The 22,929-nt window shown below is 45.0% G+C and overlaps 1 protein-coding gene and 1 long non-coding RNA gene across 6 annotated transcripts in view; one reads left to right on the top strand and one right to left on the bottom strand.

Annotated features, from left to right (window-relative positions):
- Positions 1–1,130: 1,130 nt before the first annotated feature.
- LOC116994779 lies at positions 1,131–15,027 on the bottom strand. Of its 5 annotated transcripts, none has more exons than XR_004417571.1 (4): positions 13,979–14,100; positions 13,632–13,711; positions 13,396–13,453; positions 1,131–8,991 (listed from the first exon to the last, which is right to left on the bottom strand). It is a non-coding gene; the product is annotated as an uncharacterized LOC116994779 (long non-coding RNA). The 5 variants fall into 5 exon arrangements; XR_004417572.1 differs by lacking the exon at positions 13,396–13,453 and having other exon boundaries at positions 1,131–3,095; positions 4,340–8,991; XR_004417573.1 differs by lacking the exon at positions 13,396–13,453 and having other exon boundaries at positions 1,131–2,836; positions 4,340–8,991.
- SYNDIG1 (synapse differentiation inducing 1) overlaps positions 14,203–22,929 on the top strand; it is a 47,943-nt gene continuing 39,216 nt past the window's right edge. Inside the window, exon 1 of the mRNA XM_033056712.1 lies at positions 14,203–14,288. The gene's annotated coding sequence lies outside the window, so the exon portion shown is untranslated. The remainder of the gene's footprint in view (positions 14,289–22,929) is intronic.

The raw sequence follows: 22,929 nt of genomic DNA, 5'->3' as shown, positions 1-22,929 counted from the left end.
CAGCTGCTGCTGTGCTCTGTATGTTAATGGCTGTGTGCCGAGGTGAGAGAGGGTTACAGAGCGTTGGCAAAGATGAAGAGAAAAAACCAAGGTTTGGATATGACAGGAATGTTTAATGGCAGCTGTATAAACAGTGGGGAACTGACAGGCCAAAACTTTGGTGAAGAAGCATAATCCTGCTGCAGGGATACGTTAGAGAGAATGAATGTGGCACAGCGATGGAACTGCTGGAAAAAGAGAATGTCATATAGAGAATTTGTATTTTTGCCCCACCTTTTTAATTCTTAAGAAGAAGGAATGAAGAGGGTTTTTTATTGGTACCACAAGAAAGAGGCTGTGAACATGGAATTCTTGAGGACAAGGATGATCGGCAGACTGTGGGATTATGTGAGCAGGCCATACCAATAAAACTGATGCATTCAGGACACGCTGCACTGGAAACAAAAGGGAAGCTGTGGGATCACAAGTAAATTAAATGAAAATTAAAGCCAACCTGTAAGATGGGATGTTTAATTCTGCACTGTTCAGAAGTATGTACAAGAATCCCACATAAAAGAAAGGTTTTGATAAAACACAGGATGCTGCTTACCCTTGGTCATTCCTCTGCCTTTTGAAGAACCTGTCCCATGGGACACACAGGATTGTAAGAAAAAACAGGCAAATCTGAACATTCAAGCAGATGCAAAGGTGTTCATAAAGGCAAGAGGACAATAACTATGCCATGCCTAGAAAGTAAATGGGAGTGCCTTGGCCCTGCTAAATTCTCTTTTCATCCCTCATGCTGCTGCTTGGGAATATGTCAGAGCCATGATAGGGGGAAGTGTCTGGAATTTTGTGCTAGGGAGTCAAATTTTTTTTTTTTATTTTATGAGGGATCTTTGTAGAGGGACCTAGTTTACTATATTTCCAAAAAAATAGACCAAGAAAAACTCCCAGTTACCCAGAAACTTCCCTAGAACATTACTTGATGTTCTGCTGATTTTTCTCCGACGTGTCCCACTTATCCTTGTGCTTACTATTTCCACCCCACAATACAGCAAACTTCTTTTGCCCCTTCCATTCCTTTGGGATGAGTCCAAGTCATGCAATCAGGCTACTTTTCCAGGCGTATCTATTGCCTAATATGTGAAAAAAAAAAATTAAAAGCAAGTTGCCTCTTCATACTCAATGGAAATAGCTAATCTATAATTAACTAATACTAACCAAATAGAATATTAATCAAATTTGAGTATCTGTCTGTTTGACCCCTCTGTGAGGTGACTCTCAGCCCCACCCAGCAGCTCACAGCACCCTCCTCATCTCTCCTGGCCGCTCCTGTCAGTCAGCAGCTCTTGCTCCAGGCACCTGCCTGGGGCAGATGCTGCTGGAGGCAATGCCAGCAGCTCCTGCAGCTAAGCACAAACCCTGCTGTCTTAGTGGAAATCGCACAAAATGCATTCTTTGGAGATGTTTTTATTCCAGATTCTTTCATGTGAATTGCTTTTCAAACCCCCTTAACACAAAAATCCAACAGTGTATGTCTAAAAAAAATTGAATGTGAAGAGAACAGATTTACAAAGCTAATAGCTTTCCCTCATTTCTCCTCCAAGTCACTCCAGAGGGTAGGAGGATCAGGACTTGGAAAAGAGCTGGAAGAACCTTCCTAGGTTAGTACTGAGGGGCACAAACCAAATCCACCTTGGTGCACCTGGAAGATAATTCAGAGCAGGTTTTGGGCTGGCAGCAGTTCCTGTCCCCATGCCTGCAGGGCCCAAACAGACATCCTGGGTTCTGTTCACTGGACTGCCACACAGAGATGTCCACGGTCAGAGCTCTGATGTGGCGCCTGGGAAGCAAAAGCCATCACCCAACCATCCAGTCAGTACAACGCAGATGTTTAAATATCAATTCTTTTTCTGCTGGGGTCCCTCTTGCTTTTAAGCATGGGGTTAATCACCTCCCAGAGAAGTGTTGAAGATTCTGCTACCCCTTGACCCTCAGCCATGAGCTGGGGACCAAGAGAGCTGAAAGGCTGAGTGCCCCAAAGAGCAAATATTAGAAAGAACCAATTTGGAAATAAATTGACTGAAAATCTTTATTGCTAAATACAGCATATGAAGTAAAAATAAAAGAGGAACACAAATGGGGTGGGAAAATGTTCACCTTGTAAAAAAAAAAAAAAAACTTTTCTTCCTACTGAAATGTTTTGACAGATACGTTTAGCCCAGCCTTTCTTTGCATACTGAGACAACTGAGAAAATACTTCCTGACATGGATAGGACTCCCCTCAATGCTCCTTATTTAGTTTTTTTCTTATAACCAGATTTATAACAGCAGTCCCATGAAGACAACCTTTAATGTGATGATTAGGGCAGATTTATTATTCCTAGTCCACCTTCTTCCCTTTTGCCAGTAATTTGGTGGCATGCAGAGCTGAGACTGATGGTCTGCTTAAGCATTTCAGTCTCAATTACTGAAATGAGCTGTTGAGAAAAGTTTAAGAAACCTCCCCATGCTCCTCATCATCCTCTAAACAGTTTCCCTCTCACCAAGGGAAGAAGTTGGCCCTTCCTTGACTCCCTTTAGGTAGTGCCATCAGATTGCAGCTGCCCAGTCAGGTTCCCCTTTAGAGAAAACAGCCAATTACAAATTTACAGCGTGCCAGGGAGCTTCAAACTCCAGCATGGCACAAATTAATGGCATATCACGACACCAGCAGGAAACAGTTGTTCTTTGGAGTACTTCTTCCCAGGGTGCAAGCAGACCAAAGGCAGATGGGCAGGTCAAGAGCAAAACTTCCACTGCCTGCAGCAGCTCCAGGTTTCTCCATAGCTCTGATGAGACTGTGACTAGAACCCTAAAAGAAATGCACAGAGGGTGCTGTAGGCTGCTGCAGGCGCTGGGAAAGCTCTTGTTTCTTGTTTCCTCCTTGCAGCTGTGCAAAGGTCTGAGGCTGCCAACACATCTCTGTCTGGCCAGGGCACTTCTGGCAGAATGCTGGGAAGAGCAAGCAGCTGTACCCCAAGGACTGACTGACAAACTCTGTCATCCATTGCAGATGAGATGCTGGCCCATGCTGCTGGCTGTAATGGTTGGCCCTTCATCTTTTGAATGGGCTGTGAAAAAGTGCAGTAAAAAGTACATTGTCTTCACCCAAAAAATAAGCTTTTCCCATCTCACACATCAAAGCTGCTGTTTTTGCAACTCGGCTATGTTTGCTATGCTATGCTTCCTCTTTTCTGAGATGAATCTGATCTCACCAGGGTTGTGTAGTTTGTCTCCCTCTGTTATTGTAGATAATTAGGCAAAAATTAAAACAATGAAGTTGTGTGGTATTGACAAGGGATCTTTGGAGGTTTTTTCTCCATCCTTTTTTCCCCAACTGAACATAATTTTGAGTACAAACAGGCTTGAAACACTCCTCATGTGAACACATGTGAAGGTCATTTTGAAGATTCCTGCAACAGCAGGTCTCTGCAATCCCAAAAAGATTCCTGCAATGCTTTTTCTCACCCAGTCCTAGCGGAGTGGAGTACCTGCCACTTGAAAACCAAGTGAGCACCAGCTCTCTGAAGTGGGGAAACACCCAAGAAGACACTGAGGGGCTGCAAACACAAGTATGGACGCACAGATGTCCCTTATTGAGCCAGCCTTGGGGGGAAGGACAGGAACTGAGCAGCTGAGCCATGGCCACTGTGCACTGCAGTGTCTCACAGTGATATTGCAATCCCATCATGGGCCCTGGGGTGGAGGGCAGAGCTTGCAGTGTGAGCCAAGCAGTGCTGCAGCTCCAGTTTTAAACGCAGGCTCTCCAGCTGTCAGCAAGCACAGGAGGGGTTTACAAGCCCCAGCGCTGCATTAGGAACAGCACGTCCAATTTTACACAACTGGTCCTGAGGGGTATTGCCAAGTAAGCACAGTTTAAAATCAATCAGGCAACAGCATAAAATACTTAGCACTTGGCTGAGTGTTTCCACTTGTCCCTGCTTAGCATCCATCCTGGGACAGACACAGGACCTGTGGGAAGGGCAAGGAAGAGAAAGCAACTGCGCTGGCACAGCCTCCCATTCTCGGCCAGCCCTGTCCTGACTCCAGGGAACAAATCAGCTTCCAGTTCAACTTTGCCCAGCAGTGAGGACAAGTCTGTGCCTCTGGCAAGCTGCCGTGACTGTGGTTTTACAGAGCTCTAGCTGCTGCTTCTCTGAGGCCCTGCATTTCTTGCTGGGCCCAAATATAGGATCAACTGGGAGCTACGGTTCTCAGTGTCCCAGTGGAAACCATCTCCCAGCCTGGGGTGGGTTGGTGCCAGCATCCTACAGTCTGCTCGGGGCCAAATAAATTCCTGGAGTAATGTCTTTACCTCTGATCTCCATTGGCAGCATCTCAGCTGGACGTGAGGCTTCTCCAAAGCCTCTCCACACACATCACTGTGTGTGGAGTCACAGTGCTGTCACTGAGGTGATTTTTACTCTCCCTTGGGAAATACAAAGCTCTGAAGAAATCTGCCCTGGAAGAAGAGAGGTTCTGATTAGGTATAAGGGAGAAATTTTTTACAGTGAGGGTGTTGAACCACTGAAACAGGTTCCTCAGAGAGGTGGTAAATGCCCATCCCTGAACACTTTCGAGGTCAGGTTGCATGGGGCTCTGAGCAAATTGGTCTGGTGGAAGATGTCTCTGTTTACTGCAGGAGGCTGGGCTAGATGGCCTTTATGGGTCCCTTCAGAGACCAGCTGCTCCGTGATTCTATGATTCTTTGAAATTCTGACTTCAACCAAGAGCTGGAAATACTGAAACATACAGTTGAAAATTAACTTACCCCCCTTGGTGAAGTTTGCTTTAACACTGAAATGCTGGAGGACCAACTGGATTAGGCTGGAGATGAACACAGTAGTCTTCCCCAGCTACTACATTGGGAGTAAAACTGCTCAAGGGTCATTGTGGGGCAAACTGCAGACCCCCAAGTCCAAGGGAATTGGAGAAACTCATGATCCTTTAATGAGAGAAGTATTGTGTCCTACCCAGGACAGGTGTGTTAGGGAGTGATTTTAGGAGAAGACTCCAGGCAATACTTGAGACACATGGAAAACAGGTGTTTGAAAAAGCCAAGGCATAACATTGTCTAGCAGCAAAGCAGTGGTGGGATGAGAAAGGCCAAGATGTGCATTCCATCAGAGCACCTCAGCATTCTTTAAATTTGCTTTGCAGTGAACATTTTCCTTAAAGGTTCAGATTTGTTCAAAGCCAACAATCTCCTCAGGATTTTTCCAAGATGCTTGAATACTTTCTCATCCAAATGGTTTAACTCACCCTAAAAGTGAGACATTAGGGTTTCAGTGCATCCCAGAAAATTCCTTAGCTTTGTCCGCATAGGAAGCAATGATAATGAGAGAATATGTGTCCAGACAGAGAAGAAAGATGGACCAAACATAAACCCTTACTAAACTACCTGAAATCACAGCCTCTGCAGTCCGCATGCAAGTCTTCTGGCATATGAAAAACTGAGATTATAGGCACACTTCTGTTTTTGTTAAGTGTAAAGGAACTGTTCATATGTTTTACACTTTTCAAAAAGTAGAGTTAGGAGAGGGTCATGGGCCAGAGGATCCTTAGGGTTTTACCTAAAGAATATCAGTCTAATCACATCAGCCATTCCAAATCACCCCAGCTGAAGCTGTTTTACATGATATGCAAACATCTCCTTCCTTGCCTTCTCTGTAGGCATGTTGTAGCTGGAAATTCCAATAGTTTGAGGGGACAGGAGTATCACACAAAGCTTTGACTGACAACCTCTGAGGTTAGAACTGTGCTGGACATAGCAATTTGGGTTCAGTAGCTCTGCCTTGTCAACTATCTTGAGCAGCCTGGACTGATTTCCAGATTTTATGTGCTCAGCATAAATTTTCTGTAAGTTTTCCTCTTGGTGATCAGTAGACAATTCCCCTATGGGACCCTGCTCTCTAGTTCCCCGGAGAAAATGAAATTTTTGGACTGAGAAAAGAGGGAAAAGCCTCTTTTTCAATATTATTGTCATTCATTAATTATGAAGCAGTGACAGCTGTAAATCCCAAAGCTTAGATTCTCTCTTCCTCCCTTGTAAGTGTTACACAGAAATGTAAGAGAGAGTTCCAGTCCCAGTGATTCCAGTAATTTATAGAACAGGTAGATTACAAGAGGTGGATAAAGCTGGCAGACAAATTACTTGAAGGTAAGAGGCGTTTAAAATGGAGACAAGTTATCATGAAAGAGAATCTGCATTAATCAAGCAAAGAAAAATTTCCAAGACATCCACAAAAATTGGTGTAGCATAGTGGTATTTTGTCAGTAGAAGACAAAAGAAAAAGATTGGCAATGATCTAGCACCAAAAATACAGATATTTGGACTTCAAAAGTATTGGGTTATTCATCCAAGTATCTTTAGTTGGCTAGCCCTTTGTGGAATGTGGAAAGAGCTGTGAAATACGGAGGGGTTCTTAATCAAAACTTGCAGTATTTCTTCCAACAATATGTCCCAGAACAAAACACGGTCTTAAACACTGCAGTTTTCCATAAATGAAAAAGTGAGGAATTGCAATTTCTAAATATTGTGGAGAAAGGTTAAATTTTGGAAGCTGCCAAAGTTCTCAGTGAGAACGAACAAACACCTGTTGAAAAGAAAGAGAGAACAAAACCAGAAAACCCCCCAAAACCTCAAAGAATTTCTGCTGAAAAGCAATTTTAGTGGAGAAGTTCAGGGCCAGATGGTATCTGCAAAACTCAGCCTTGATTAAAGAAGAGTATAAAATTCTACCTAAGAAATGGAGAAAAAAAAAAAAGCCAAAAAAAATCCACCTGAAAGAGGTAGCTGTTGAACATGTACACATTTTGTGCAACCATACAATAAGATGATGTATGTCTGGTACCTCTGGCACAGGAGGTTAAAAATTTGGGTCAGACTGAAGGAATGTCTCCAAATGTGGCCATGAAAGCAGGCAGAAAGCTAGAGGGCTTGAAAGGGGAGGGCAAGGTGACGAACTCTAAATCTGCTTTTTTCCTGCCCACATAATAGAGCATTTCTGCCATATCAGAGCTGTGAGTATTTCTGGTAGATTTGGGTATAAAAGGAATAGCAATACAGGGTGCACCCATTTGGAAGAAACCACTAGCATATTATTAAATATTTAACCTTCTGAATTTAATTTGTTAAATCTGCTGAGAGCCATTTCCAGATTGTTTGCAGTATGATCTGGGAGCGGTTCCAGGTGAGCAAGTGACTTTAGCCCTGCTTACTTACCCTCTCTCTGGGGCAGAAGGGACAACATGAAGTGATGAAGAGTTCGAGCTCTTTTTCAGCTCTCCCTTTGTAGAATAAATGGCTGTGTTTCCCAACTGGTTGTAAAACCAAGTCACTGCAGTGTAGCAGTTCTGATTTACACCAGCTACAGTTCGGAGGAAATGGGCTGCCAGTTTAATTACTTCATCCCTGGTATGGGATTGATAATCTGGGAATAAATTTTATGATGCTAAGTAACAGCAACACTGAAGATTTTGTCACTTGCATGACAATTAATGTATGGTGCATAGTATTTCTGCTCCTCCTGCGTTCCCTTTTAAATTATGCCCTTTGTGATTTGAATTTCAAAGAGTACTTCTCTCTGATAGTGACTGCTCTCAGGAGCAGCTCAGTGCTGCTTTGTTGGCTCATCAGTTTTGATTCCGTGCCCAGATGCTAAGGATAGAAGCATGCAATTAATTTGAAAGCACAACCCTTGACTGATTTCAGTTGGGAGATTGTTCTTGAACACCAGAGCCCAAACATGTCCCTGTCTACCTTTAAAATTGTCACTACATGGAAAATATCTTCCTTTTCCACTACAGATCACTTTCCTGAGAAGGTATCTCAAAATTTTGCTATATATACAAATCTATATTGTAATATACAAAGAGACCAGCAGAGAACCACAAACTGTAGGTGATTCTTTCGTTGTAGGGAAAAAGAGCTGAATTTTTGGGACACTGATGAGTAAGGTGAAAAAGAAAAGGAGTTTGTGATTCAGATCTCTTCCCATGAATAGGAAGGACAAGAGAAAAAAAGCTGCCTTATTTTCAAGATCATCTTTTTTTTAAAAAAATTATTTCCCTAGAGAAAGGGTCTTTGATGCTCCAAACTTCCTGAGGAACTTTGCCATACACATCTCAACCCATGCCCTGGTGCTCTGAGCCTGGAAGTTCTGGCTAGGTTAAGACAAGAGGAGCATGCCTGATCAAAACATCTCCATAGTCAGAGCAGGATGCCGTCTTGGGAGCTAGGGAACTAGAAACACAAGCTTCTAGGCTTTCTGTATCACACAGGACATGCAGAGAGTCTCCAGAGTACCTCCAGGGTATTCGTAAGGACATTCCCTTTGGGATACAACCTGTCCTCTTTTAAGAAGTTACTTCATGTGACAAAAAACCCAAACCACTCATCATACATAAAAGACAGGAAAGCACAAGGAAATTATTAAGAAAGATAAATTTATGTTCCCCTCTGCAATTCAAACAGTTCAATGAACATTCCTGGCAGCTAGGTATTTTTCAGCCAGATGGATTAATTCTTTTGGTGGATCTAGTGAAGTGTTGTGGGGCCACTGAGGAGTATTCAAACCATTTCTCCTCGGCTACAGTACTTACAAGCCATGATCTCCTATTCTTCTGGCCTGTCTCCTTACCTTTTCCCTTCCACAAGTTTTCATATCAGTATCTTTTTCCTCCCCACCTGTGAAATCTGACTGTCTCTCATGGAGCTATGCATAACTTTCATCACCTTCTCACTCTCGTTCTCTCACAGGTTCAGGACCTTCTTTTGTGCCCAGCAGTTTTCCGTGGTCTGTCCATGAAGACAACACTGAGGCCAGTGCCTGTCACTGCCTCCATGCCTTAACACGTCTGTAGGCTCTTGTCAGGCATCCTGAGGCAGTGGGATTGTGTCCTTACCAGGAGAGCTGCAGCAGGAGACTGGAAGCGGAAATTTGAACTCATCTCTATTTTCACAGCCTGTTAGTGCAGAAAGAAAAAGGCATTTTCTTTTGGTTTTGCCAACAGCAAAGCATTTTTCTAATGTTACAGGACAGGCACTGTCTAGTTTAAATCTGAAGGATGATGGAGGATTTAGAACCCATCATGTCCTTTGTGCGCAGCTGCTGCCCCAGAGTGTTGAGTCCCTTGGTACTGCCTGGATGATCCAGGGCTTCTCACATGCCCAATAGTCGTTCTCTAAGGGGGTGAACCAACTCAGTGTGATGATCTGAAATCCATTCAATTTAACTTTACCCATCAGCAATCAAGTTAACCCATCAGCATGCCCAGATATAAATCCAGGTCTGAGATCCCCTACAGGACTAGGTGCCCCCAACCTCTGCTTTTACTGTCCTGGCTACCTAAAATATCAGGTTTTTGGGGAAAGTACTGTCTCTTACTATGTTTATACACAGGTCCCTGCATACTGGGTGCCTGAGCAATCCATAATGTGTCAAATTTCGTGGCACTCAGCTCCAAAAGAGTGTCTGATTTCAACAAAGCAGTTTCACCAAGGATGAAAAGGCATTTCAGGTGAGATGCTAGATAACTCAGGAGATCCTTAATCACATCCAAGAGGGGCTTTATCATCTCAGATATTTGGCTGTTCAAGGTCTGAAGCACCTAATATTTCATCAGTGGCTGGTTCCTTCCCTTATAAAAAAGTCACAAGGTAGCCTTGGCACGTTTTCTGTCTGACAGATGGCCACATCTCAATTAGCACTAACCTGTGCCTTTCCTGCCTACCTCCAAAGGCCAATGCAAGGCAGCACAAAAAGGACACGGTTCCTTCTCCCTTGGGGGTTGCCCATACTGGTCAGAGAGCCACCTTTTGGACAGGAAAGCACTGGTGCCAGAACTGGCTACAAGGCTTCCTGGAATAATCCCAAAAAGTTCAAACATGAGAGCTGTATGCAGTGAGGCAAAGCACAGATGGCAAAATAAAAGCAGTGCAGGTTTTTTCTGAGCCTCTGAGTCTCTCAGTTCCTGGACATATGAGAAACTGGGCCACTTTGGATTAATTCAAGCAACGTGTCTAAGGTAAGGGAGACACAGACAACCCCTTCTAGAGACTGGAATATTTAAAAGGTTAGTGCTGTCCCACTTTTCCTAACAGGTTCCTCCAAATTAGTTTAGCATCAGTGCAAAGACCTCCTTCATCTTCCTGGCAGATGATATCTAGCCGCCACTTCTGGTTTAATTAGGCAGACAGTGATTGTGTTTAGATTTTTCCTCTGTTGCAAGTAAGTATGCATATCCAGTTTATAAAGAAGAGTTCAAAGCAATGAAACATTTGATCTTGAGCTAAGCTACATCATTCACTCAGCCAAAAAATTTTATCTTTTGCTTGTCGATTTGCTGTGAATACAGAATAAGAAAAAAATGTGCTCAGCTTGGCTTAATCCAAACTCTCATTTTTATTCTGGTTTCAGAACTACCAGCAAATAAATCAACATGAATCTCAGCATCCACACAGCTCAGCCATTCCAGTTAACCCATTTTTCTTTCAGAAAGTTAAAAGCACTCCTGGCTATACCTTTGGGGTTGGATCCAATTACATGGAAAGATTCTTTTTGCCTTTGGCAAGAAAAAATTACAGATTTTGGGCTACTTCCTGATTTCTTTGTTCCATTACTCTCAATTATAATCAAACATATGGTTCAGATCATACCAATAATTCTACCAGGATTTTTGACTGACAGAACCCACAAGACAAAAAGCCCTGCACAACTTGGAGCACAGGGTTCTAGGACCTAGTTGTGCCCTCTGAGTGATGAGAAATTCTTTGGGTACTGTAGACCTGAAGGTTATTATTTTTATTCTGGTTCATTACCTCTGTAAATTCCAGCTCTCAGTCCTTCTCCAAAACCTTCACCTTTCCATCCCCTCCATTTCTTCTGCTAGCAGTGTACCACAGGAAGATTTAGCAGAAGGAGTGCAGTCAAAGATTTAAGCTGGGTTCTTCTGCTAGGAGAAGGAAGTTTCTCTGCAGTGATCTAGAAAATCTGGGCTCCAGTCTTGTCCTGAGAACAGGCAGGAGGAGCAGCACTCGGTCTAGCCTCTCTCCTTCCCTCTCTGGTAATAGGTGGTGCTGCTGCTCTTCCTACAGACCAAGGCACTTGTGAGACACTGTCTTTCCACTTTCTTACTCGTGGTGTCCTGAGCCTGCATCAAATCCTAGATTCTGATTTTGGACAGCTGAGGACCACAGTGTAACGTGACACTCCCACGAGCATTTTAGCACATCAGTAGATGCACCAGTTAATGATTCTCCTGAAATCTTCCTGGCTACCACAAAGCTCTGTTCCTGCAGCACTGGATGTGTAGCTTCCAGACCAGGACTGCTCTCACACCATGCTGGTTCCCATGTGGTTTGGCCCTGAGGCTTTCAGAGCAGCTCTGTCTCTCAGGACTCTCCCAGATTGTGGTGCAGAGCACCCAGGGGAGCAATGATAAGGACTGTGTGACTCCTCAGCCAGCTGCTGTTCCTTAGGGTGCTTCCACTGAAGGCAGTGGCCAATTGTTGGGTCAGCCCTGCTCAGAGCAACTCATGGTGAAATGATTTCCCTGAAGTTACAGTGACATGTGCCTGCAAAATCTCATCCCTTCCTTGACTCCTACAAACCTCCATTTTGTAAGAAAAACTATTTGTGCATCTCTGGTCATTTCTGCTTCCAGGTGGCATTTCCTTTTTGACATCCTGCTTTGATGGCTCCCAAATCCTTGGCTCCTCACAGACAGAAACGCCAAAAGCTGTCAGACCCAAGGAGATGGACTGCCTTCTTCCCCACCTTTGCCCTTTTCAAACACCTCTTAGTATTGCACCCTGTCAGTGCAGAGCTTTGTGCTTCTGTCTGCACAGAAGCTTTCCTGCTGAGGTGCATCTCCATCAGCTGTGGAGGAAAGCACCTTTAGAAACAAAAAGAAAGGGTAAGTTACCATTGCTAGATACATAGTGTGAACCCCCCAGCACAGCCTGTACTTGAAGAGGACTCTCAGTGATGCTACTGCACCTGAAGAGAAACCACCCCATCACAAAAGAGCCTGCTGCAGTTCACCTGCCCCACCACAAGCCCCTTTCTGTTCCTATTTCAAGAACTTCCTCCAAAAATCAGCAGGACGCCAGTGAGCTGCAAATATCAAAATCAAAAGCAAATGGAGTGGGACAATTTATGGCAAATGTAGTGCCATAGGAAAGTGGCATAATTAACACTAGTTAGTTATGAGTTAATTAGTGTATTGGTAAATTCTTTGATGGTTTTGGGCAAGAGAAGAGGCTGACTAGAAAAAAGGGATAAGTATACCCTGGTCTGTAGCAATGGTTACAACCCCTGTTATTGCTGGATTGTGATTGCTTCTCTACTTAGATTTTCTTGGTTCTGCTGCAAAATTCAAGTAAACCAAACGAGGCCAGATTTCCACATGGACACAAAGTCCCACGATCTTCCCAGTCTGAAGGAAGAATGTGGTTAGTTTGGTTCAGGGAGAATGGTAAAGGAAGAGGGGCAGTGTTAGAGGAAATTATTACTTGCCTGATGTCACTGAATCTCACTTTGATAACATCATGGAAAAAAAAACATATTTTGGAAGTGTCAGAAGGAAACACACTGCATGGAACTAAGAAAACTTGACTTGATGATCCAGAAATCTCTTCCCCAATCCATTCTGCATAAATGAACATTTTTTCTTTAAAAGAAAATATCCCAACAAATCTGTTGGGTTTCCCCCTATTCCACAAATACATTTGGTCACTAAAAAAATGTGTTTCAGCAGGAATTCACCATCCATCCAAACCAGCTGGCATCTCCTAGCAGTAGCAGGGATGACTGATGAATTTGCACTGTAGGAAATACCTTTGGCTGTAAACCAGCTCCCCCTTAAAGTTATGACCCTCCATAAGCAGAATAGAAAGGCCTAAAAGTGTTATGTGGTAAAGGCATAATGATGGTGATTTAGAGACTTCTCCAGAAAGTAAAGGTGAAAAACACTCTGGAGAATCAGGGTGATCATAATTTGGGGCTATTTCTTCCTGCTGATTATGCATGAATTGTCTCCAGTGCCTATTACATTAAGGAAGAGACTGTTTCTCTAAGACACAAAACCTTCCTGGCAGTCTGGATCAAAGGACCAAATACTTAGAAGGAGAGAAAAATCTTGTGTGACTACCACTAGGATGTACTAAACACAAAGTGAGTTTGGAACACCAACAAAATTTTCTGGAAGGGCAGAAAACAGGGCTGGAGAAAAACCCCTAAGATGGGCTCAAGTTAGTTATCATGTGTTTTAAATCGAACATTCTCCTTCAGCAACGATTTGGCATGCCTTCTTTTGGGAGTATGAAAAACAAATGATAAGCTAGCAGTGAGAGAAAAAAGCCATAACCTGGAGATGTGGAGGCAACACAAATGCACCAGGGCTTTACGTCCTCGTGTCTCTCTCCCTGTAGAGGCAAAGGGAAGCAGTGATCTAAACGGGACATGTGATTTCCCAACAGCATTTTGAGCTGGAGATGTTGAAAAGCATCTTAGAAAGAAGAGGTGACAGAGAAGCTTTTACGCAAACGACTTGGCTAGCAGGCCTGTTTGGAATGGAGAGAGAAATGAATGAACACTGCTTACCCCTATTACGCAGGATTATTAGGAAAGCGGGGAACACCCCTCAATGCCGTGGGATGCAGCCCAGTGCGCTCGTCATTAAGCTAAAAAATAAAACACAAACATTTAAAGCTCTCCAGACCTGCTGGAAGCTTTCCTATCGTTTTGGAGAGCTGTGCCGGGGTGCTGGCAGGGGTAGCAGCCCCAGCATCCCTCGGCTGCAGGGCAAGGTGTGGGGGCAGCCGGGCTGCGGACAGGGTCGCTGGGCTGAGCTCCGGGGTATGGGGACACGGGAGAGCTGGCTGGGAATGAAGGCCTAGAGAGGAGGAGGAGGAGGAGAGGGGGGTCAGAGAGGGTTTTGCCGTACTCACCCGGGGCGGGGGTTACACACCGAGGGATGAGAGGCTGCCCTGCTGCGTTGCAGAAGGAAAGTTGGCCGCGCTGCCGCGCAGGGCTCACTCTCTCTCCCTCTCTCTCTCCCTCTCCCTCTCCCCCCCGCCTCCCTCCTCCTTTTTCTCCTCCTCCCGAGCCGCCGAGGCGGTGCAGGCGGCGCAGCCCCGTTTCTGCAGGCGCTGTGCAGTGCCCGGGCCCGGTCCCCGCCGCGGCGATGCTGCCCGGGAGCTGAGCCGCCCTCGGGCCGCGCCGGCGGGAGCACCGCGCCGCGGGTCACCTTGCAGGGAGGTGAGTGACCCCCAGACATCCCGTCCCACCCCCTCCGGGCAGCCATGCACCAAATACTCGTTCCGCCGCATCCCCCGGAGCATCCTCCGGAGCATCCTCCGGAGCGCGGAGCGGGGGCGGGCGCAGCGCGGCTCCCGCAGCTGGAGCGGCGGAGGGACTCGGGGAGAGCTCAGGGAAGCGCAGGGGCTGAGAGGGGCCGCCCGCAGAGGTGCTTCCCCCATGGCCTGCGGAGAGCCCAAATTACCATGCCCGCCTTTCCCGGCGTGGTCTGGCGGGGAGAAGAGGCTTTTCCAGCGCCGCGGCGACACTGGGAGCATTGAAAGGGAAAGTGCGCGCGAGGTTCTTTTCCCTGCCTTCCTCGTCCCCGTGCGGAATCGCACCTAGCGCACTGTGGCAGAGCAGCTTTTCCTCCCAGCTGCCGTCCGCCCTGCCAGCCCGGGGAAGGGGAGAGGGGCTGTGCAGGGGTATGCGGGGGCAGAGCCCGGGCCGGGGGAGATGCTGAGCTCCCCGCAGCCGCAGCTGCCCGTTCTCCTCGCTATCCTGCTCCAGAGAGGCATCGGGCTGAATTTCTTTTCCTTCCTTCCTCTAGTTTGAGAGCAGGGACTGCTAAGTTGGAGAAAGGGATGGTTGAGGCATGGAGATAGCGGTGGTCTCTGCTGTCGGTGGCAGTGGGGTGGCATTGGGTGAGTCCCCTGTACCTGCCACGTCCTTCTGGATGGGGTATCCCGGTATCACTAAAGAATCCTGCCAGGGGGTCTCTTTCTCTGCCTGGCAATGCTTTGAGACCTTTCTGGAATTGACTCCGGGAGTACAAGCCTTCCTGGAACAGGATTGGCAGCGCTCCCCAGTCCGGAGCGTGCTGCGGGGGGTTAGGGCAAGGGTCTGTGTGGGACTGGTGGTGGTGGGGTATGACCCCCCACTCAGACAGAACATGGAGCAGGAGCGGCTGGAGCTGCTCCAGGGAGCAGCAATCTGTTGAGCTGTGCCTTCAAAATCACTGGAGGGAAGCTGTAACCTCCATGTGTAATGAGAGAGAAAGAAAGAAACAAAAAATCTAAACTTTCCAGATAGATTAAATATTCAAATTACAATTAATTAGATATTAATCTGGTGTAAACAGAGTATTAGCAACAATTAAAATATGCTTTGATGGTCTTAAAACTCAAGATGATGCATTAACTGGCACGTAGAGAGGGATTTTTGTGTGTTCTAAAAGGCAGAACAGAGAATACACTTTCCTACATTCATGTATTTAAATGACTTAGTTTTAATTATAGTTAATTAACTGTTATCTTTAAAGTAGATGCAAGTAGATGGTCTGTATGAATTTCAAATTACCTCGCTCCTATGACAAACACTGATTTTACTGGACAAGGTGACATTTTCTTGGCAGTTTGGTACCTACAGGTCATACCAGGGTGTGTGCAGGATAAACTCATTTGCAGGACTTAAATGAAGTCTCCTCTCATTAAGTGGGCAGGCAGATGTCTCACACCACTGGTGCCACACACTCTGGGATAAATCTCACACACAGAGGAGGGCTCTTCCTAATACAAATGCAGATGTAATGCAGTACTGGTGTACACAGGCACCACCACAACACATTTAACTTAAGGAAGGATGCTCTCAGGATTTAAAATGCTTTTGCTTCTGAGGACTGTATTAGAGAAAATGTGCGATGTGTTTGGATAAGTTTTTTGGTCTTTCTTTTTTTTTGTGCAGCAAATATATATTTTCAGACAGCTGTAAAATGCTTCCAGTAGAGTTTTTTAATACTGTCTGTGTGGTTATTAAGATTGCAGATTATATATGTGGTTATTAAGAGGCCAAATTTTGTTGTCTTCACTTTGAAGAATTTTTACAGGTTATGATTTGTACGGTGCAGTTGGGGGAAAAATGGAAAATAACTGCAGAGGTGCGCACAGGAGAAAAATACTCTGCGTGTTCATTGGCTTTGCTTTGACAAACATGAATAGTGGCTGTGTGTAAGTGTCTGAATACACATTCTCCAGCTATCATATCAATTGTTTCTGAGTACCCTTGCTTGGCAAAAAGCTAGAAACTACTTTGAGTAATGGGGTCACAGCAAAATGCTCCTCTTCAGATGTAGATGCCTGTGACTCTGAGATTCTGTGATTTGAATTTGGTGCTGTAAAATCAGAAGAGTGACAAACTGGTTGTTTTCCCTGCACAAGAAAAGACTGCATATTGAAGCAGTGATGCAGTGCATGAGTGGTGTGAGTCCCCTGCCTTTAACAGTGCCAGTTCTATACCTGGCATTCCTATGGATGTGTATTTGTATGTGTGTCTCTATAAAACCTGAATGTGCAAAGTTCCCTTATTTACCAATAACTCTCCAAATCTGTGCTGTATTTCTGTCCTTATGCTTTGAGGCTTCCTTGAGGCACAAGAAGAATGAACTAACTGTTCACACCAAATTGGCATAATTCTAGCAGAATTTTGATGGGGTTTGTGTGCTTTGTTTGACTGTTCAGATACCTTAACAATCCCCAGGGAGAGCAAAGAACTCCGAAATGGTATTTGCTAAAGGACAGAATAAAAAAATCATTTGGGTTGCAAGGGATATTAAGATCATGTAGTTCCAAATCCCCTTCCATATACAGGGACACATTCCATTAGCTCAGGTTTCTCAGGGGCCATCCAACCTGAAAACTTCCAGGGATGGGGCATAATCAAATAGTTCAGCTTCTAGATAAAGGATCTAGGAAAGGTATCCAGCCTGGTGTCAGACAGCTGTGCTCAGTGTGCTGCTCCAGAACATCTCCCACAGCAGCTGCCCACTCCATGCAATGATTTATCCAGTCCTCTCCCAGCAGGTGGTGTACCCATGTCACCCACTCAGCTTCCAGCTCCTCTCCTTGTGCTCTTTGCAGCAGAACAATCTCCCTTCTTCCAGCTGCATGTGGCTCACAAGATCATGGAGGCAAGGTTGTGATGAGGATATGCTGCCAGCCCAAAGCCTGTGTGTCCCATACAGAAGTCCCTATATCCCTTCTCCCAGACAACAGAGAGGATGGGATTTTTCGTCATGTTCAGACCATGCCCCAAGTCTAATAGGCATCAGCATTACTCATTTCCATTTTTGTTTCTGCAGGGAGGGATGAGTGTAGGGTTAAGGAAGGTCTGTAAAGGTCTAACTATGCCCCCCTGATGCTACTGCTTCATTTTCCCTTGCCTGCCCTGTCTGCCTCCAGCTACCACTCTTACCATGGCTAAATCACTCTGTAAAGCTTTTGTCCCATGGTATAGTCCTGGCTCTGCAATTTTTCTAATTCTTATGGAGCACAGCTGATTTTATGGCCCCAGAAGTGCCTGTTTATGCTAATCATCCTTGCCCAGATTAACTGACTTCAGTAATTTTACAGCTTTTCTAGCAAAGTGACTTACAGCCCTGGGGTGCTTTGCTTGGGGCAGGAGATACAGAAACTTCCATTTTGCACCAAGTCTGCACCACCACTCTGTCTTCCTGTTCTGTTATCTCTTTATTTTCCATCTGTGCTTCAGGAATACCTCAAGCCCAGCCTGGAGCACAGCACTGGGGGCTTACATGCAGAGTGAGTGTGAGGCAGTGTCTTCTCCTGCTTTGCTTCCTGCATGCAGTGAGGGAAGGCAAGCAGAGCCAGATGAGCAGGGGCTGCGCAAGAAATGGGCTCTCTGGGGTCTTGCTGCCCATCAGGAACAAGACTGGAGTGAGTCAGTAGGACCAGTCCTGGATTTGCATTGGGATGTTCCTGTCTGTGGCCAGCCTGGTCACAAGTACAATTAATCAGGGATTTTAGGTCCAAAGGAAGGCACAGGATTCTACCAGTAGGCAGACCAAGAGAGCCATGGGATGCTGTGATCTTGGTACTCATGGGAGAGACTCTCAGGGTTCTTTTGGAAGCTCTTAAAGTAAGAATCACTCCTCATGGCTCAGTTTCCCCTGTTTGAAATGAGTGTGGGGAGCTCACAGGTGATGCCAGATACATTTGCGATTGTATAATGCTCCTGGTCTGCAGTACTGGGGAGCCTCTTGGAAACACAGCAGAAAAAATATAGTCAGACTTTCTGACTGCTTTTGCTCTGCAGAGTAATTGCCAGAAGTGGTGCAGGTGTCAAGGTGTTTTTACACTGCATCTCCTACAACAGCCAGGGTTATTTACACCATAGCAAGATGCTGTTAGTCAGGACAGTTATTTATTATCTGGAAAGTGCAGTGAATGAAAAAAGTTGTGAGTTCAGACTGAACCCCACTAAGAATTAAGGCTGAAAAATTTAAGTCATGAAGGAGAATTGCTGCAAAAGTCTGAATGTGCCATTGTTTTTGTTTTGTTTTTTTTTTTAATTGGAGGGAACTTGAGGCATAGTGAATTAAAAGCCTGCTTGTTCAATTAAAAATAAATAAGTGAAACATGGCATTTCATTTTAGCTCAGGCAAAATGTTTCCATCTGCTCAAAAGGAAATACTTTGCTGCAGGAATAACATTATTATATATTAGGTCAATGCAAGGGAATTCCTCCTTTCCTCCCCGCTCCATTCTGCAGTTCAGATACTGAATTAAGCAATCAGTTATTCAGGCAGATCTGCAGATGGTAATTGTTTTAACATATATCTCTGCACAGGCAATCAAGAGACCTGGATTTTATTTCCAGCTCTGTCTTGACATGACCTTGGGCATTTCACCATTCTCCAAGTTCCTGGTTTTTAGGAGGACAGGTCACATCTCACAGTGGATTTGCTGCATATTGGTAATACTAAAATAGCATGGAGGTTTTTTAAATTCCACTGTTAGCAAGGAAACATTTAGCTATCACTAATCCATGCATTCCCAATTTTCCCAGTATGAGTTAGTTGTACTGCCTTGTGCAACTCCCTGTAGCTTACTTAATAGAGTGAAAGGAATTCCAGCTGCTGAAATGCAGCACGTTCCCGTAAAACAAAACCTACTTTAATAAGCCAAACTAAATCAAAGCAGAAAAATACAAGTGGGAAAGGGTTTTTTTCCTTCATTTTCTTAAATATTTCACTTTGTATCAGCACTCCAGATCCATCCACTGCCTGTGATTTTTCTCATGCATAAGGTCTGTATTTGTTGTTGCAATTTCTGAATGTCTGGAATGCCTCAAACCATGCTGAAGCCTATTGCATCGTGCTTTAGAAACTCTCTCACCTGAGAGCTCATGCCAAGAAATCTGCAACTTCCTTTCATGATGTGGGGCTTGACTGCTCTTCGAGAGAGCTTTCTCCCCTCTGCTTTCTCTGCACTGGCAGAGGGGAAACTGGCTTCAAACACAGGGACATTTTGTTGAATCTGATAATCCTGGGGCTGAATCAGCTTCTGGGGCACAAAGGGTCACTACTGCCACCTCTTGCCATTCTGGTGATTTAGAATGACTGAGGGACTTGGGAGCAATACATGTTTTTGGGGGAGCATGGGAGGCAGGTGGGAATCTGTAAGGATCAAAGAGATTTGAATCATGGGATAATCAAGTTGAAGGAATCTGAGGAAGTCTGCAGTTCTATTTCAGGCTCAAAGAGAGGTCAACTCTGGGATCACACCATGATTTCAGAGCTTCGTTGGGTCTGAAAACCTCCTAGGATGGAGACTGCAAAACTTTATTAGGCAGCTTTTTTCCTGTGCTTGGCTGTCTTGATGGGGAAAAGATTTCCACTGATATCCAATATCCCCATTCAGAAGCACACGTGTTTTGAGCCTTTTTTCCTGTGCTGATGACCTGCCAGATCTGTAGGGAATGGCAGAGGGTGCAGCCTCAGGCTTTGACAGCAGATAGGGACTCTGCCTTCAGCTTCATGTGCCTTCATGTTCCAGTTTTCTTGCCAATAAACCAGTCTGCTGGGCCAGTGATGCTTTGTCTGTGTCAATGAATGTCCTTCTGGTCTGCTGTGAGAAGATGGCTGGGGCTCTTTAGCCGTAGCCCAATTTTTCAACTGTGTGGCTTGTTTGTTATTCAGAGGATTTGTATTCAGAGTTTCCCAACTGCTTATTCACACAGAACATTGGGTGCCCGGCAAGGTTCTCCAGAAGGCTGAAGAGCCCTTAAGCTGTGCAAAGTCCCATGGAAAGAGGAGGAAAACAGCATCCTGCCAGGTCTCAGGAGACCAAAGGAGTTTTGGAATGGTGGGCAGTAACAGAGCTGGCTTCTATCCCTTGTCTGCCAGAGCCTGGGACACAGCATTTAGCTGTTCTCTCCCTGCCCTCCCTATAGCTTGTATTTCTCTGTCTCACACCCTTGTCTTAATTAGTTTGTCAGGCACAGTCACCATAGCAGGACACTGCAAGAACACCCAGCAGAGCATGGCTCTCAGTGCAGCTCCTCATTCTAGCTGGGCTCTACTGTAGCACGACTGATAGCTTAATAAACCACAGCATTGCAGACTAAAGATCTTGGCACTGCTTCCAGCTTCTTATTAAAATGAGAAAGGGGCAGGGAGAATCCAAGAAATTAGGAAGAGCTAAGGTTAAAATAATTAATGGACTCACTTTTTATAGTAGACTGGGGTAAAAATGTCTAACCCCAAGATAAACATTAGATTGAAGGTTAATATATTGATTAAATATATCTGGCTTTTCCTTCTGGTTCTAGACTCAAGTGTGAAAATGCAGAATTATTTCTGGTTGGCCTCAGTGCTAGTGAGTGATTTGTGGGACAATTAAAACCATGCAGAGACAGAAGAAAACTGAATCTGACCAACTAAAATTAACTCTGCATCTTGGCGCAGACTGAAAAGCTTTCTTATTTCAAGAGCTCTGATGAATTTCATTCTCCTGTCACTATCACTCTGAAACCTCACTGTGGTCATAGGTAATGAGGGCTTTCTTCTGCTTTGAATGTTGGTTCCCTGCAGAGAAGGCACCCTCCAGTTTCCTCAGGTGTTCTCTCAGAGGTTACCTGCTCCAGCTCTGCCATCCAGGGAATCTGGGCTGCAGGGAACCTGGAAACTGGAGAAATCTTAATTTTAGGATGTGCCTGTGAGTCACAGGCATGTGAGCCTGGCCAAGGCCATGTGAAAGTCCCTAGTGAAAGTGGATCCTTGTCCAAGGGGTCCCTGCAGACAGGACAAAGGCTCTGAGCCACTGCAGAAGCACGGCTGCATTTTGCCCCTAAGCATCGTTTGTGACCATGTGCCATCCTGTCATACCTCCATCTCAACCTGGGGGATTCCATTTCAGGAGTAATACTAATATAATTATTTATTTCTCTTTTTTTCCCCCCCCCTCTTAATATATTATACTGAGAAGGCTGAGTCTCATCAGCCTCTTCCCATTAAGCAATACTCTTGCAGGGCCAAGAACATTGGGTCAGGCTCTGGTAGGGCAGACAGCCAGCTACAGATTAAAATGCACCTGGGGTTAAACCATTTTCCTTGATTGCATGCTGCCATCCACATCTCCCTGCTGACCTTCCCCGAGGGATGCTGCCTGCACTGCTGTGTGGGACTCCAGGGAGGATGTCCTGAGCAATGGACTATCCCTATTATCAGTGGAGCTCTATGAGGGAAGGATGCTCCCTGTCTTGTCCTTGCCTCATTTTAGATGTTTTTCCCCACTTTTTGCCCATTACCAAGGGGAAAGTGTCACTCAGAATCTGCAATAGTTTTTTACAAGACTTGTTTAAATGCACAGAAGATAAGGAACTACCATATAGATGCTTAGATCCATGATAAGACTGAGCAACAATGCAGCTCCAAGACATGCAATAAAACTGCCCTAAAATGGCATTTTCCTGAGCGCTACTTAAGCCAGACTTTGCTGAAATGATGTGACCACAGGAAGGTGCAGACTCAAGTTTTCCAGCCACTGATGCAGTGATGAAGTGTTGACCTCTTCATACATTTTTCTAGGAGGGCCTTTGTTTGATTTGTGAGTCTTCCTCCAGTTTCTATTTTCTATGCTACATCTGTTTCATATGTTACATCTGTGGCATATTCCTCCTGACCATTTCACTTTGCTTGACAGGTGGCAGAGATAAGAATGTTTTCAAGAGAGTTTGCAGTTTTTGGATGAGGTCTCTCTGTCTTCAGCAGGATTGATGGTTGGTGTTATACACTGGGGGATCTCTTACATTCTCCAAGCTGGCCCAGAAGAAACTGAGCAAAGTCTGAGAATTTGCTCTTTAGCTGATGATTGTTTCTCATATTCTGCCTGTGGGGATGTACTTTCATATAGTTTCTTTGGGGGAGAAGTGGAAGGTTTGTGGTCAAGCATGCCAGCGGGATGCTCTTGCTGCCTGGATTGCACATGTAACTTCCATGGGATCCCACCATGGTGGATTTTCTCTTCTGTAGCTTTCCTACTGGTTCACTTGAGAACAGCACTGAACTGCTTGACAACACAATAAAATGGGGCTTCTGCATGTTAAACCAAGGGCTGTGAATGTAAACATGTTAGCACTCTGGGTCATGCTCTCTTTCTTGTATGTTAAACAAGTTTCTTGCTTAATTGGTAGTTTAGAACACCCTTAGCAGTGGTCTAAATACTTCTTGCATCCAGAAGAGAGACTAAAGGTATTTGAAGTCTGGAGTTAAAAGGAAATAATAATGGGCTTTTGCGAGACATTGCTCTGTTAGAGGTTGTCTGACATAAAAGGGAAATAGAGAGAAAGCATTGAGTAAAAAAAT

This window comes from Catharus ustulatus, chromosome 3, assembly GCF_009819885.2.
Source record: "Catharus ustulatus isolate bCatUst1 chromosome 3, bCatUst1.pri.v2, whole genome shotgun sequence".
NCBI lineage: Eukaryota > Metazoa > Chordata > Aves > Passeriformes > Turdidae > Catharus > Catharus ustulatus.
This window is presented reverse-complemented; position numbering and strand designations above follow the sequence as displayed.